This window comes from Pinus tabuliformis, chromosome 2_2 (assembly GCF_031772625.1).
Source record: "Pinus tabuliformis cultivar Carrire ecotype Pingquan chromosome 2_2, CPIR1, whole genome shotgun sequence".
Classification (NCBI taxonomy): Eukaryota; Viridiplantae; Streptophyta; class Pinopsida; order Pinales; family Pinaceae; genus Pinus; species Pinus tabuliformis.
Window position 1 is genome coordinate 531522428 of NC_142300.1, and position 12139 is coordinate 531534566.

Consider the following 12139-nt stretch of genomic DNA (forward strand, 5'->3'; position numbering starts at 1 on the left):
AACTCCTTGGAACTTGTGCAGTAATGGCCACACGTTGTGTGCCTTTTGGAGCTAGAATGTATCGAAATACACCCTATTATAATGTTGGTATTCCTTGGATAAAATTAACAAGTAAATTATTAGAAGAAAAAAACAGAAAAAAAAAAAAAAAAAAAAAAAAAATATATATATATATATATAATAATAATATTGAACAAGGAAACTATATCTAAGAAATATCATTAATTACAATGTAAAAACAAAGAAAAAAAGGAAAATGAACAATGGGGGTTGGGAAGAAAGAATTTTTTTTACTTCTTGATGAAAATAATTACAAAATTATCCCAAAGACACTTAAGGGAGTTACTAGGGAAGTGGAACCTATGTTTTGTCCCTTTCCGTCTCCCTGCAAGAATGATATCTCCTCAAAAAAGTACTTTGTGAGATCTCTAATGGTGAGCTCTATGAACAAAATGTAATGCTAGTTTGCTAGAAAATTTGATAGCATAAATTTTCTTGGGATTATCTCTTGTTTTAATCCCAAGTCTAGTGACATTTACAGGTCCAATCTCATGCCATCCCACCCATTGGCTCATTGATGATACTTTACTTTTGAGTGACCTAGTGGGACATAAGGGGACTCATTTGGGGGCTTCTTAGCTCCACTTAAATAGAGTAGTGGCTATAGATTGAGCACCCTAACCCCATCCTTTAACTTGGTGATTTCCAAATTAATTGTGTTTGGCCCATGGACTATTGAGATGTTAGTTCTACAAATATATGCGGCTATGATGGAAGCAATCATAGAGATCCATGCAAAACTGCTAAAGTGACTTTGTGCAATTTGATTCTTTTAATGGAAACATTAGGAACCTCTAGTATCTTGTTGAATTTTCATGAATTCCAACAATCACTAGTGAATTTGTCTACACCATTATTCAGTGTTGAGTACCCTAGATGGTACAATTGGGTGCATGATTATTTTATTGATAACACCACAACTCACGAGTGACCTACAACTGAGAGATTATGAGTAGTGTGGTATATGGTTGGGTAGAACATATATGGTCTATAGATAGGTAATTCTTCCTTTAAAATACATGTTTCCATTTTTATTTTTATGTATTTCTACTTTTATTATTTATGTATTTCAACATGGAACACATGAACAATAATTTAAATGCATCAATTCTATACTTATGTTCATGTACATGAAACAATTGTATAGTATAATTCACTAGACATCCACAATAAATGTTACAAGAATCAAATTCAAGGAAAAAATTCGGTTAAATCAAGTTACATAGGTCATTTTATTACCTACTCGGTGATTAGGGGTGTTAAAAAGTCATAACGGAGGCCAAATTATAACAATCAAGCTAGATGGGTTCAACTTATCTATAAAAGAAAAATTACAAGTCACATGACAACTATTTGGTAGAATTTCTTAGGGAGAGGAAATGGGAAAATTTCTCAATTTGAGATGTAATTAAAAAGATAAACTCCACTAGGAATGAAAAATATACAAGAACGAAAGCCAAATTAGAATTAATAACTCAAATCTAGTGAAACAATGAACTATTTGCATTAACAAAGAGACAAATTTTGTCTAGATGGAAAATTTTAAAATTTTTATAAAATTATGAAAATTTGAAAATTTTCATATTATCTCATCAACAATGAGGTCGAAATTTTTGGTGGTAGTTGAGTTGGCCTATTCGGTGGGATACATGGTGGATAGGTATCATGACTAAATTCCATCCAAATTGGATGGTGTTGATGGTACTATATGCCACCAACAGTAAGGGGGTCTCCTTTATATGAAGTCCCAACCAGACCTCACATCATTTGGAATAGGAGCTGCAACCAAAACGTTGGTTCGTTTCCATAATCTTAAATTTTTTCTTTGGCTACAATGAATGACACAAGAGAAACACATGTACTTTTTAGATAAACAAGTAAGTTAGACTTGTGATGTATCCAACTGGAAACTGTATAATTTTTCTTTCATAAAAAAAAAAAATAAAGTGAGTCTTTAAGACAAATTTAATAGTAATATCCTGATAAATACACACACATATATGTGAAAGAATCCTTAGTAAGCTTGCAAAATAGCTCAGAAAGGAATAAAGATCATGAAAGAAAGAGACACATGATTCAAAGAAGCATACTAAAGTGAATGAAATAGTTCATTTTCACTTGTATATATAAACACAAGAATATACCATAAAAAATGAAAGAATATTCTCATAATCATTTACAACATATGCATGAAAAGTGTGCCTGCTCCAAGAGCTTCGATTAAAAAGTGAAAGTCCCAAGATACACCATTACAATGATACAACACGTGTTCCAATAGTGGAAATTTAAGCAACTACTTTCTTCTCAGAAGCCTAATATTCTCTCTTATGCCTACCTTGAAAATCCAAGGTTAAAAGTACTTTTATTGATTTATCATGGTCTATATGTAACAAATGTGGTGATCCCCACCTCCCTTGTGAATCTTGATCTCCTTGTAACTTTTTGAATTCCTATGAGACTCTTGAACTTCTACATGAATTTTCACATGCTATGTGTGACCTTCGGGCTTCCACACACTTTACATTTTCTCATTTTGGAAATACATAATTACATCCACAAATGATGTGGCCAAATATAATGAGACATGATATTCTCGAAGTGACACTTGGACAAACCATGACTTGGCATTGATGACATGGAACTTCATAACGATAATATAAATCTTTTTCCCTTACTGAAATATTTATATCTTCATGATGGGCCTTGCATGTACTTCATATTTATTCTCAAAAACTCTAGGAGTCTTCCTTGTGATCTCTATCTTCAATCTCCTATCATGATCTAGTGTCCCTTCATCTTCTTACTTCATGTTCTCTTTGCATATCTAGCTTCGCAAGTATCTTATTACATGGTCTCCCTGGCATCCTCCTTGAGAATCATCCTGTCTCGTCAAGTTAAAAATACCTGCAGATCAAATTGAATCATGACAAGATGAATTCAGTCTAGAAATCTCCTAGACTGTCTTCTTCTTCATCCAAGACACTAAATACGTCGAAACAAGGTGTAGGGATGAGGAGGAGGCTTAGGGATTTCACAATGCCCATTTCTAGGAGACAATGCCAAAGTCTTATTCACTAAGACTACATAACATGCATTGGCTAAGGGACTGGAAGACATGATTGCATAGTTGAGGGATTCAGTGATGCAGTGAGCCACACATGCTTACTATGATTACACAATGCACAATTATGTACAGACTGAGCCAAGTGATTACGTAGTTGTGCAGGTCAAGGATTGCAGCAGACCTAACTATTCACTGAAAGTACATAGTGCAAAGTGGAATGTTGACTATGAGAAAGCTTGTGTAGTTTCCTAGAGCAAGAGGAAGAGACTGATCACTATGATTGCACAGTGCGAAGTCCTTGGAGGTAGTGACTGCACAGTGCATAGTTTTAAGATGCAAGAGTGGCTAACTGGGTCCTGAGACTACACAATGCACAATTCGGGAAGGAAAGCTCAAGAGTGGTTTCCTGACCAAGTTGCATAGATAGAAACAATTCATAAATTGACTAAGTGTGGGACCAGTGAAGTGAAAGATGAAACTAGAACATGACTTGAACACAATCACACACTCATAAATGATAAACCACACAACAATGAAACACTTAACACCTAAAATCAACATGCATCCATTAAAACAATAGTAGAATGCCACTTGCCTCCAAGTGGAACACTTAAGATACTCTTTATGGCATAAATGATGACTACAATAGGAAAGTGTGAAGTCCGCTAGGAGGAGGTCTAATACATATATATATGATATATAATACTTATTATTACAAGAGAAAACACCACAACTTCCTCTTGAATATGTGCTATAATTCTCTTTGATGTAATGAGACACTTCCCTTACCAAAAGACGATACTTGGATTTATTTAGAAAGAGTCTTAGAAACATAGAAAACAAGAATGGAATGTTTTTGATTTGTAGAAGTAACAACTCACATGGTTAACGAGAGGACTCAAAATTTGAATGGGGATAGAATTTGGAGGTTGTTGTAGCAGTGACACCACTTTGCAACACAATAGAATAACTCCAACATTTTTGTTTCAGTCTATATTTAAGTGCCATGTCTAGCCTTCCAGCAAGTACTGATTCATCATGTGGATTACCTTGGCTTCCCCATTTAACCCAATAATAGATGTAGTTTCTTCCATCCCCTTTCTCAGTTAAACAAAATTTACAAAGCTTTCCATATCACAATTGTTTTGATTTGGGAAGAGGGTAATATACAGTTGTGAGTTTAAAATAATCATATTTTTATTCGCAATTCCGTTGTTGCTCCACTGTCAAGAGGCTTGTTTAGTATCCCATAGGAGTCGCTACAAGAATACAAGAATTGCTTTGCTGCCAGCATGTTTGTTCAATACCCCAACAACATTACTTGATTCACCTCTCTGTGAAGGAAGCCTTTCTCTTCTTTCACCCCTTATTATTTTTTCCAATATTCTCTTTTGAATTTTATCAGCATTTATACCACCAAGGCTGAATAGGGATCCCAACTTATTGACAATGAGAGACATTTTTGCTTCAATGTGATGGTCCTCTAAATTAAACATAAATTAAGGTCCATCTAACCATCCTTCAGCACATTAAACCTCTCTTTTTTTCATTAGATGAAATATTTTTATCTTTAATATGTTTAGTAGGAAGGCTTGGAGATAATTTCATATTTGTGCCTAATATTATTTATTTTGAAGAATATTGTGAGAATATTAGGCGGATTATGAATATTTAGAGGATGAGAAAATCCGGGGAATTTCTCCCTAATAAAGGAGTATCAATATTGGATAATAAATGAACATGATATTATGAAATTATTGCACAAGTTCTGGAGTTTGAGTGATTGAGAAAATCTAGGAATGTTTTCCCTCTCATTTAATGTAGTTTCTAGTGTTGGCAACGACATCATCTATTTCAGGTATTTTGGAGGGGAAATATTCCTCCTTTCAAGGAGAATGAATCCCCATCAATTTTTATAAGTATCAATTCTAATTTTCCTCTAGGTTCATGTATTTATTAGTCTTCATATGGAGAAAACTTGTCATTTAGCAACTCCACTTTCATTTCTAGCAGGGATGTACTTAGATTGATTCAAATAATGAAGTTTGGTGCTATTTTTAGTTTCTAAAGCTTGGTTTCCTTCATATCATCTAATTTTCCTTAGTCTTGTACATCCCAGGAGCCTCAAATCCATCTTGCCTAATTTATTTATGTCATTTGAATTCCTTTTTCACTTGCATCTCTTATTTCTACATTTATTGTCCATGCTTCTATGGTTGTAGGTGACATTGGTTAAATGATTCAAGTGATGATTTTTAAAGGTGATTTATAGAGTCACAAGAATTATTCATCCTTATAATAGTTTTGGAAAATCATATTGATCATTGAGCTACTTGGATTGGGTTACTAGTTCACGAATCCAGAATTTCTAGAAATCCCTTGTAGCAAAATAGTAGTAATTTTTATTGTCTTTTATAATGTTTTAATGAGATTAATTTGAGTTAATTCCACTTTCACTGGATCATAAAAACGTTAAATTTAACAAAAAAATTAACACCATATCATTTTCACTTGATTAGGTGAGGAATTTGGTAGTTTAACTAGCTCACTAGTTCTTGAATTTCCAGTTTTTATAGTAGTAATTTTATGTTGTTTTTTAGGAGGTATTAACAGGGGTATTTTGGAGTGATTAAACTTGAAATGGTTTGCAAAGAAATCCTACTAAATAAAAAAAAATCACATCCTATTTTCATTTGATTTACTTGGGAATTTGACAAGTTATCTCATCCTGTATCAAAACAGGGCCTCCTATAGCACCTCATGTGGCACCTCCTGTAGCACTCATGTAGCATGTGTAAACTTAACTAGATTTGTTCCAAAATCTTGTTTTTTGTTTTTTGTACATGTAGAATGACATGTTATTAAATATTTCCAACCATTGCCGATTTTGAAGGAAGTTTACCATGAGGACAATGGAGCAAGTTAATCACGAAAGAAGCTATGTTACGTAGCTGAAAGAAGACCATGGCAGCCGAGTCAACCTGATATGATGAAAGAACCTAATTCATAATTTAAATTTTATGCACATTAATATCAAAGTAACTAGAACACACCCTTTCCTTGGTAACCTTGGCCATCTCAACCCCAAAATGAATCTTGGCAAGAATGTTGGAAAGAACCTTATGTGAGGAATATACAATATCCTTAATATTTTCATCAATATCCTTCATACCAAAATCCATGCTATCCCTACCATCCACCTACACCATAACCACAACCACAACCACGTCCATCTCAAATATCCACTCCCACTCCACTACTTGTACCACCATTTTCAAATAAACACAAGGAAGTAGTTCATCCCACTCACAATGTTGAGGTACAACACTTCCAAACATATCCTCTTGATCTAAATGGTATTCATCTTATCTCAAGAAGAGTATTTCAAAAAAAAATATTATCTTGATGTCATTGAATATTAAAACGAGAAGACCAAATAATCATGGGATGCACTTCATGAAGAGCAGACATCAGAATCATAGATTAAGAAAGTTACCTCATGTTTACCGTCATATCCTCCATGTGTTCAAAATACTAATCAACAAAAAGAGTAAGATTTGAGTGTCATGGTAGAAGACTAGACATGAAGAGATCCAAATGTGCAAGTGGACCAAGGGCATCACAAATATATTGAAAAATGGTTCTAGGCAATCATTAAGGTGCAACAACATGCTCTTCTTCAACAATTCCTAATGTCATCTGAGCCAAAGAATTTGGTCTCTCACATTCAGGTACATTTCAAAGCATACATTTTGAGCATACACATGATTTTATCTATCATATTCTTATGCATATCGCTCCATTGAAAGTATTCCTATAGTTGAAAGAGATTTTGTTTTTTTAAGCAAGGTAGCATCGAGGAATAAAAGAAAAAAGGAAAAAGAGGAAAATAAAATATAAGGTGAAAACCTCCTTTGAGGCACTTGAGGTTGGCTAACTAACTAAAAATATCCATGAGGCAATCGATCAGTTGGAAAATGAAAAAACTAAAAAAAGAAAAGATCTTAGTTGAAAACCTCCTCTGAGATGCCTAGGTAGACCTACAAGTTGAAAACACCATTGAGGCAACTAGTAGGCTAAGAAAAGAAATAAGAAAATGAAGAAATAAAAGGGAAATAATTATTTGGTCCATGTACCTCTCTCTGATGAATGCAGGTTCTCTCCAACCTTTGCAAGCAACAAAAATAGTTTAGCACCAAAAGAAAAAAATGATCAAAAACCTTGTCAAAGGAAGTCAAGCTTGGGATTTCACCTCCTTTTCCAAGATTCTCCAATAGGACCAAGCCCTTGCTAATCCATCACCCTCATCCATTTCCAACATCCACCCATAATTTCCAAGTCTTTCCCATTCATTTTCCTCGTTGTACTAAAATGCTACATGAGGGTTATATTTTTCTATATGAGGCCAAAATACATAGGGCATAAATTTATTTTACCATATCTTGAAAATTGTGCATCTATCAATCGTTTCAAGGGGAGATGCATATGGATGATGGTAACATGCTCAACAAATTTCAGCAAATTCCAGTGCACACTTTTCGATAAATTGGTCTCCATCATCTAAACCCATTTTTAATTTTCCTCAAGATTCATGCATCCATTGGCCAAGAATTTTTATGGGTGAATAAGGATGATAGAAACATGCTAACCTAATTTAAGGTCAATCTAATCTATCGTTTGAGATATATGGATAAAACAATTATGCTTCAGGAAAATTTCATGAAATTCTATATATCATATTCATCACTCATTGACTCCATCTAGCGAAGATTCCTCTTCAAATTCCACTCTTCCTTACATGAAAAAATTAGAAAAAGTTTTGTCATCAAATTTTCCACCACCTACACCACCTCTTGATGATTTTAACCCTTTCTCTATACCTCCTATGACTCGCCTTAAATACCACATGAAGTAATGATGTCTAGAAGAGGAATTAATTGACTTCTACAGGAAGAATATTCCTCCTTTTACAACCTATGCAATTATAATAAAACTCAACATCAATTATTTTTTTATCCATGGAGCAGAATATCTAGCCACCTTGAGCATCATGAACTAATTTATGAAGTTGAGAAGGGGCACACCCTCCTTAGGAAACAATCCCTCCACTCCACCAGATGTAGATTGGACACCAGGAAGAAACCTACAAACACAAAAAATTTATCAGTCAGACGATCATCAAGCTAAGAAGACCAGTGTAAAAGCAAGCAAAGGAAACCAACACCTTCAAGATGATCATATTATGAATTCCATCTCCAGCATGAAAACATCTCCAACAAATCGAGATCATAGGTAGGTATAGGTATGCAGTATTCTTCACATGTTCTCTTGATCATACTATGGTTATAAATTTGTTATCAATGCATGAGAGATGAGGTTTTATAAGCTAAGGATGGATTAGCAATCTCGACCACCCTTAGTCAGTTAAGCGAAGCTAACTCCCTCACTCATGCGATGTGGAAAAGCCAAATTAAGAGGGGTGATGATTATGAGGAGTGGGGAAAATGAATAAAATAGGAAATTCATGTAAAGGTTGAGTCAATGAAGTTCTCTGAGCCATTACCACAAAAGGAAATAAAAGTACGAGGTTCAAATTATCTTGCATAATTAATAATTCCAAAGAAAGAGTTGGAGAAACCCATCAGGGTACAAAAGATGAGCTAGATGCTACTAGGGGCTACCTAGGGTGATATAGAAGAGATACAAGGTTGATTTGTAGGTGCCACAGGATCGAGCATAGTTGCTATAGGATAAACAGGGTTGCTAATAAAGAGAGAGACTATGTGCTACAGGAGAAACATATTTTGCTATAGGTGAAGACAGAGTGCTACAAGGAAGTCTAGAGAGCTAAAAAAGCCTAAAACCCTATATTTGAAGATGGAAATATAATAGAAGGTTAATTACACATTTTTCTCTACCATTTGTGTGAAACAAGCCTGCAAAACCTCTCATTCCTTCAACAATGTGTCTTGTGAAAATTGCCGATAATAGTTTGAGAATAAAAAATTAATTTGAATTTTTATTTTGAGTTAAGAAATATTAAAAAGGAAATGGAATTGTTTTTGAGTTGATACTGAAGTTTTCCTTCCTCTAACCAATATGGATAAATGGGTGGTTTACCCCTATAGAATATTTGGAATATTGGTTTGCCAAAATTTGGAAAATCACACTGACAATCATGGGGATTAGTTTCAATCGAAGAGAGTCCACTGAATCATCAAGGATGCTAATTATCACATATTTTGTGGAGAATGTTCGAAACATGTATCATGGGAAAAAGAAAGTGGACATTAATAGGGAGAATTTTCTTAAGACACAAGCACAAGCCTAATTAGAACTTGGATAAAATGATGGATCGATAGAAGAAGGAGATGGCAAAGAAGAGGAATAATATGGAGCAAGAGAATATGTGAAAAAATTCCTTCTGAGTTATCTTGGGATGTTAAGGATGCCACTAGGGTCATGAATGAGGCATAATTAGGCCAATAAGTTTCTTAGAGGATGATCAACACTTTCAGTAGGGGGTATGATGAGCTTCTAAATTAGACATAAGTTAAGGCCCATATGACCATCCTTCAACACATTAGATGACATACTTTAGCTTTAATATTTTCATTAGGAAGGTTTAGATATTATTGCACATTTATGCCTAATATTATTTAATTTTGTAGAATATTTTGATAATATTGGGTAGATTATGAATATTTGGAGGATGAGATAATGTAAGGAATTTCTACCTACTAGAGGAGGATCAATATTGGACAATAAATGAACAATATATTATGAAATTATTGCACAAATTCTGGAGCTCCAATGATTGAGAAAATCTAGAATGTGTTCCCTGTCATTTAATGTAGATTCCTAATTTTGGGAACCATATGCACTATTTGAGGGATTTTGGAGGGGAAAGCCTCCTCCTTTCAAGGAGAATTCTTCCCCATTAATTTTTGTAAGTAAAAATTCGAAATTTCCTCTAGGGGCATGTATTTCTTAGACTTCTTGTGGAGAAAACTTGTTCTTTAGCAGCTCCACTTTCATTTCTAGCAGGAATGTACTTGTATTGATTCAAATAATGAAGTTTGGTGCCATTTTTAGGTTCTAGAGTTTGGTTTCATTTATAGGAGTCTGAGTTTCCTTAGGATTGGCCATCTTAGGAGTCTCAGATCCCTTTTGTATAATTTCTTTATGTCATTTGAATGTCTTTTTCACTTGCATCTCTTATTTATGCATTTACTATTCATGCTTCTTTTGTTGTAGGTTACCTTTGTTAAATGACTTAAGTGGATGTTTTTTAGGTTATTTATAGATTCATGAGCATGATGTATCCTTATAATAGCTTTGAAAAGGCATCTTCATCATTGAGCTACTTGGATTGGGTTACTAGTTCATGAATCTAGAATTTCTGGAAGTCCCTTCTAGGAGTAGTAATTTTATACTATTTCTTAGAACGTGTTAATGAGATTAATTTGAGTTGATTCCACTTGTATTGTATCATAAAAACATTCAAGTTATTAACGAAATTCACCCTATATAATTTTCACTTGATTAGGTTAGTCATTTGGTAGGTTAACAAGGTCACTAGTTATTGAATTTCCAGTTTTTAGAGTAGTAATTTTCTACTATTGTTTATCACATGTTAGTAGGATTATCTTAAAGTTATTCCACTTGGAATGGAGTCCTAAGGCATCCTGCTTAATAGAAAAAAAGTCCCATCCCATTTTAATTTTATTTACTTGGGAATTCAACAATTTATCTCCTCTAGTAGCAAAAGGGGGCTTGTTGTAGCACCTTTTGTAGCACTCTTGTCGCACATGTAAACTTGACAACATTTTCTCTAAAAGCCTGGTTTTTGTCCCTTAGGCTTGAATAATGAACCCTAGGCTCTAAATCTATGATTAGCAAATAATAGACAGCACTTAGGACTTTTATTATTACAATGTAGGTTAGGACTATTTCTTTGAATTCATGCTCTTAGGATTTCAATTACAAATTGTTGTTCTTGCATAGGATTAGTTTCTTTTCAAGGAAAATTTTCACGTTATGCAATTAGACTAATGACTCAAATTTTACAAGTAGCATAGGGTTTACATACTACAAATAGGCAAGTTCTTTTCATTCCTACAAATGGAATAACCTTTACCTTCTTGCGATTAGGGTTGGTGTTTAGGGATTGATTTCATGACATTCACTCCATTACATCTGATCAATGAAAGAAGGACACATTGTATGTTGGACATATAGTGCCAAAATTTCTTAATTTTATACGAACCTTGGGTTGAAAATATAAGTTGGTATCCTTGGGAGTTGTAGCATTCTTGTTGCAATAATGGGGTTCATCACAGAGACCATTATACCTCTCTACAATTAATATGATTAATATTATTTTTCCCCTTTTCCATCTCTACTTCGTTGGAGCAGCATGCAAAACACCACTCAAATTACAATTTTGAGTCAAGGAATGAACATCGTAGAATAGATGTGTGTGTCATGGATTTTTCTAATCTTTTCAATTTGAATGGATCATATTTTCCATAGAGACATCATTGACATTGAGGATATTTGAAAAATTTTAATAAGAGGGGCAAAAATTTAACCAAGTGTTATTGTATGTCACAAAGCCCCTTTTAAACTTTCTCCACATTCGTTAGTACTAGACAAAACACTTTCACCCAAAATTTTTATTCACAAGACCAACCCATACAAAGATTGTAGATGATAAGCATGGTGCCAAAGCTTGTCATGCACAATGGAAGGTTCTATCCACAAGGATTTATATTTAGTGTGTTTACTTTTCTCTTTGTGGGCTTTGTCCCACTTCCATACTAGGTCTCCCACACTAAACTCCTTGTTCCCCATAGACTCCTTATCAAGCCAATGCTTGATATGAATCTGATGAATAATAAAATTTTCCTTTGTTTTCCATCTTTATTCCTCTAAGTTCAATAAGGTATCTATCTTACTATGAACAATTAGACATGGTTTACCTTAGGATTCTTGGAAAATCTAAAGGGCAGG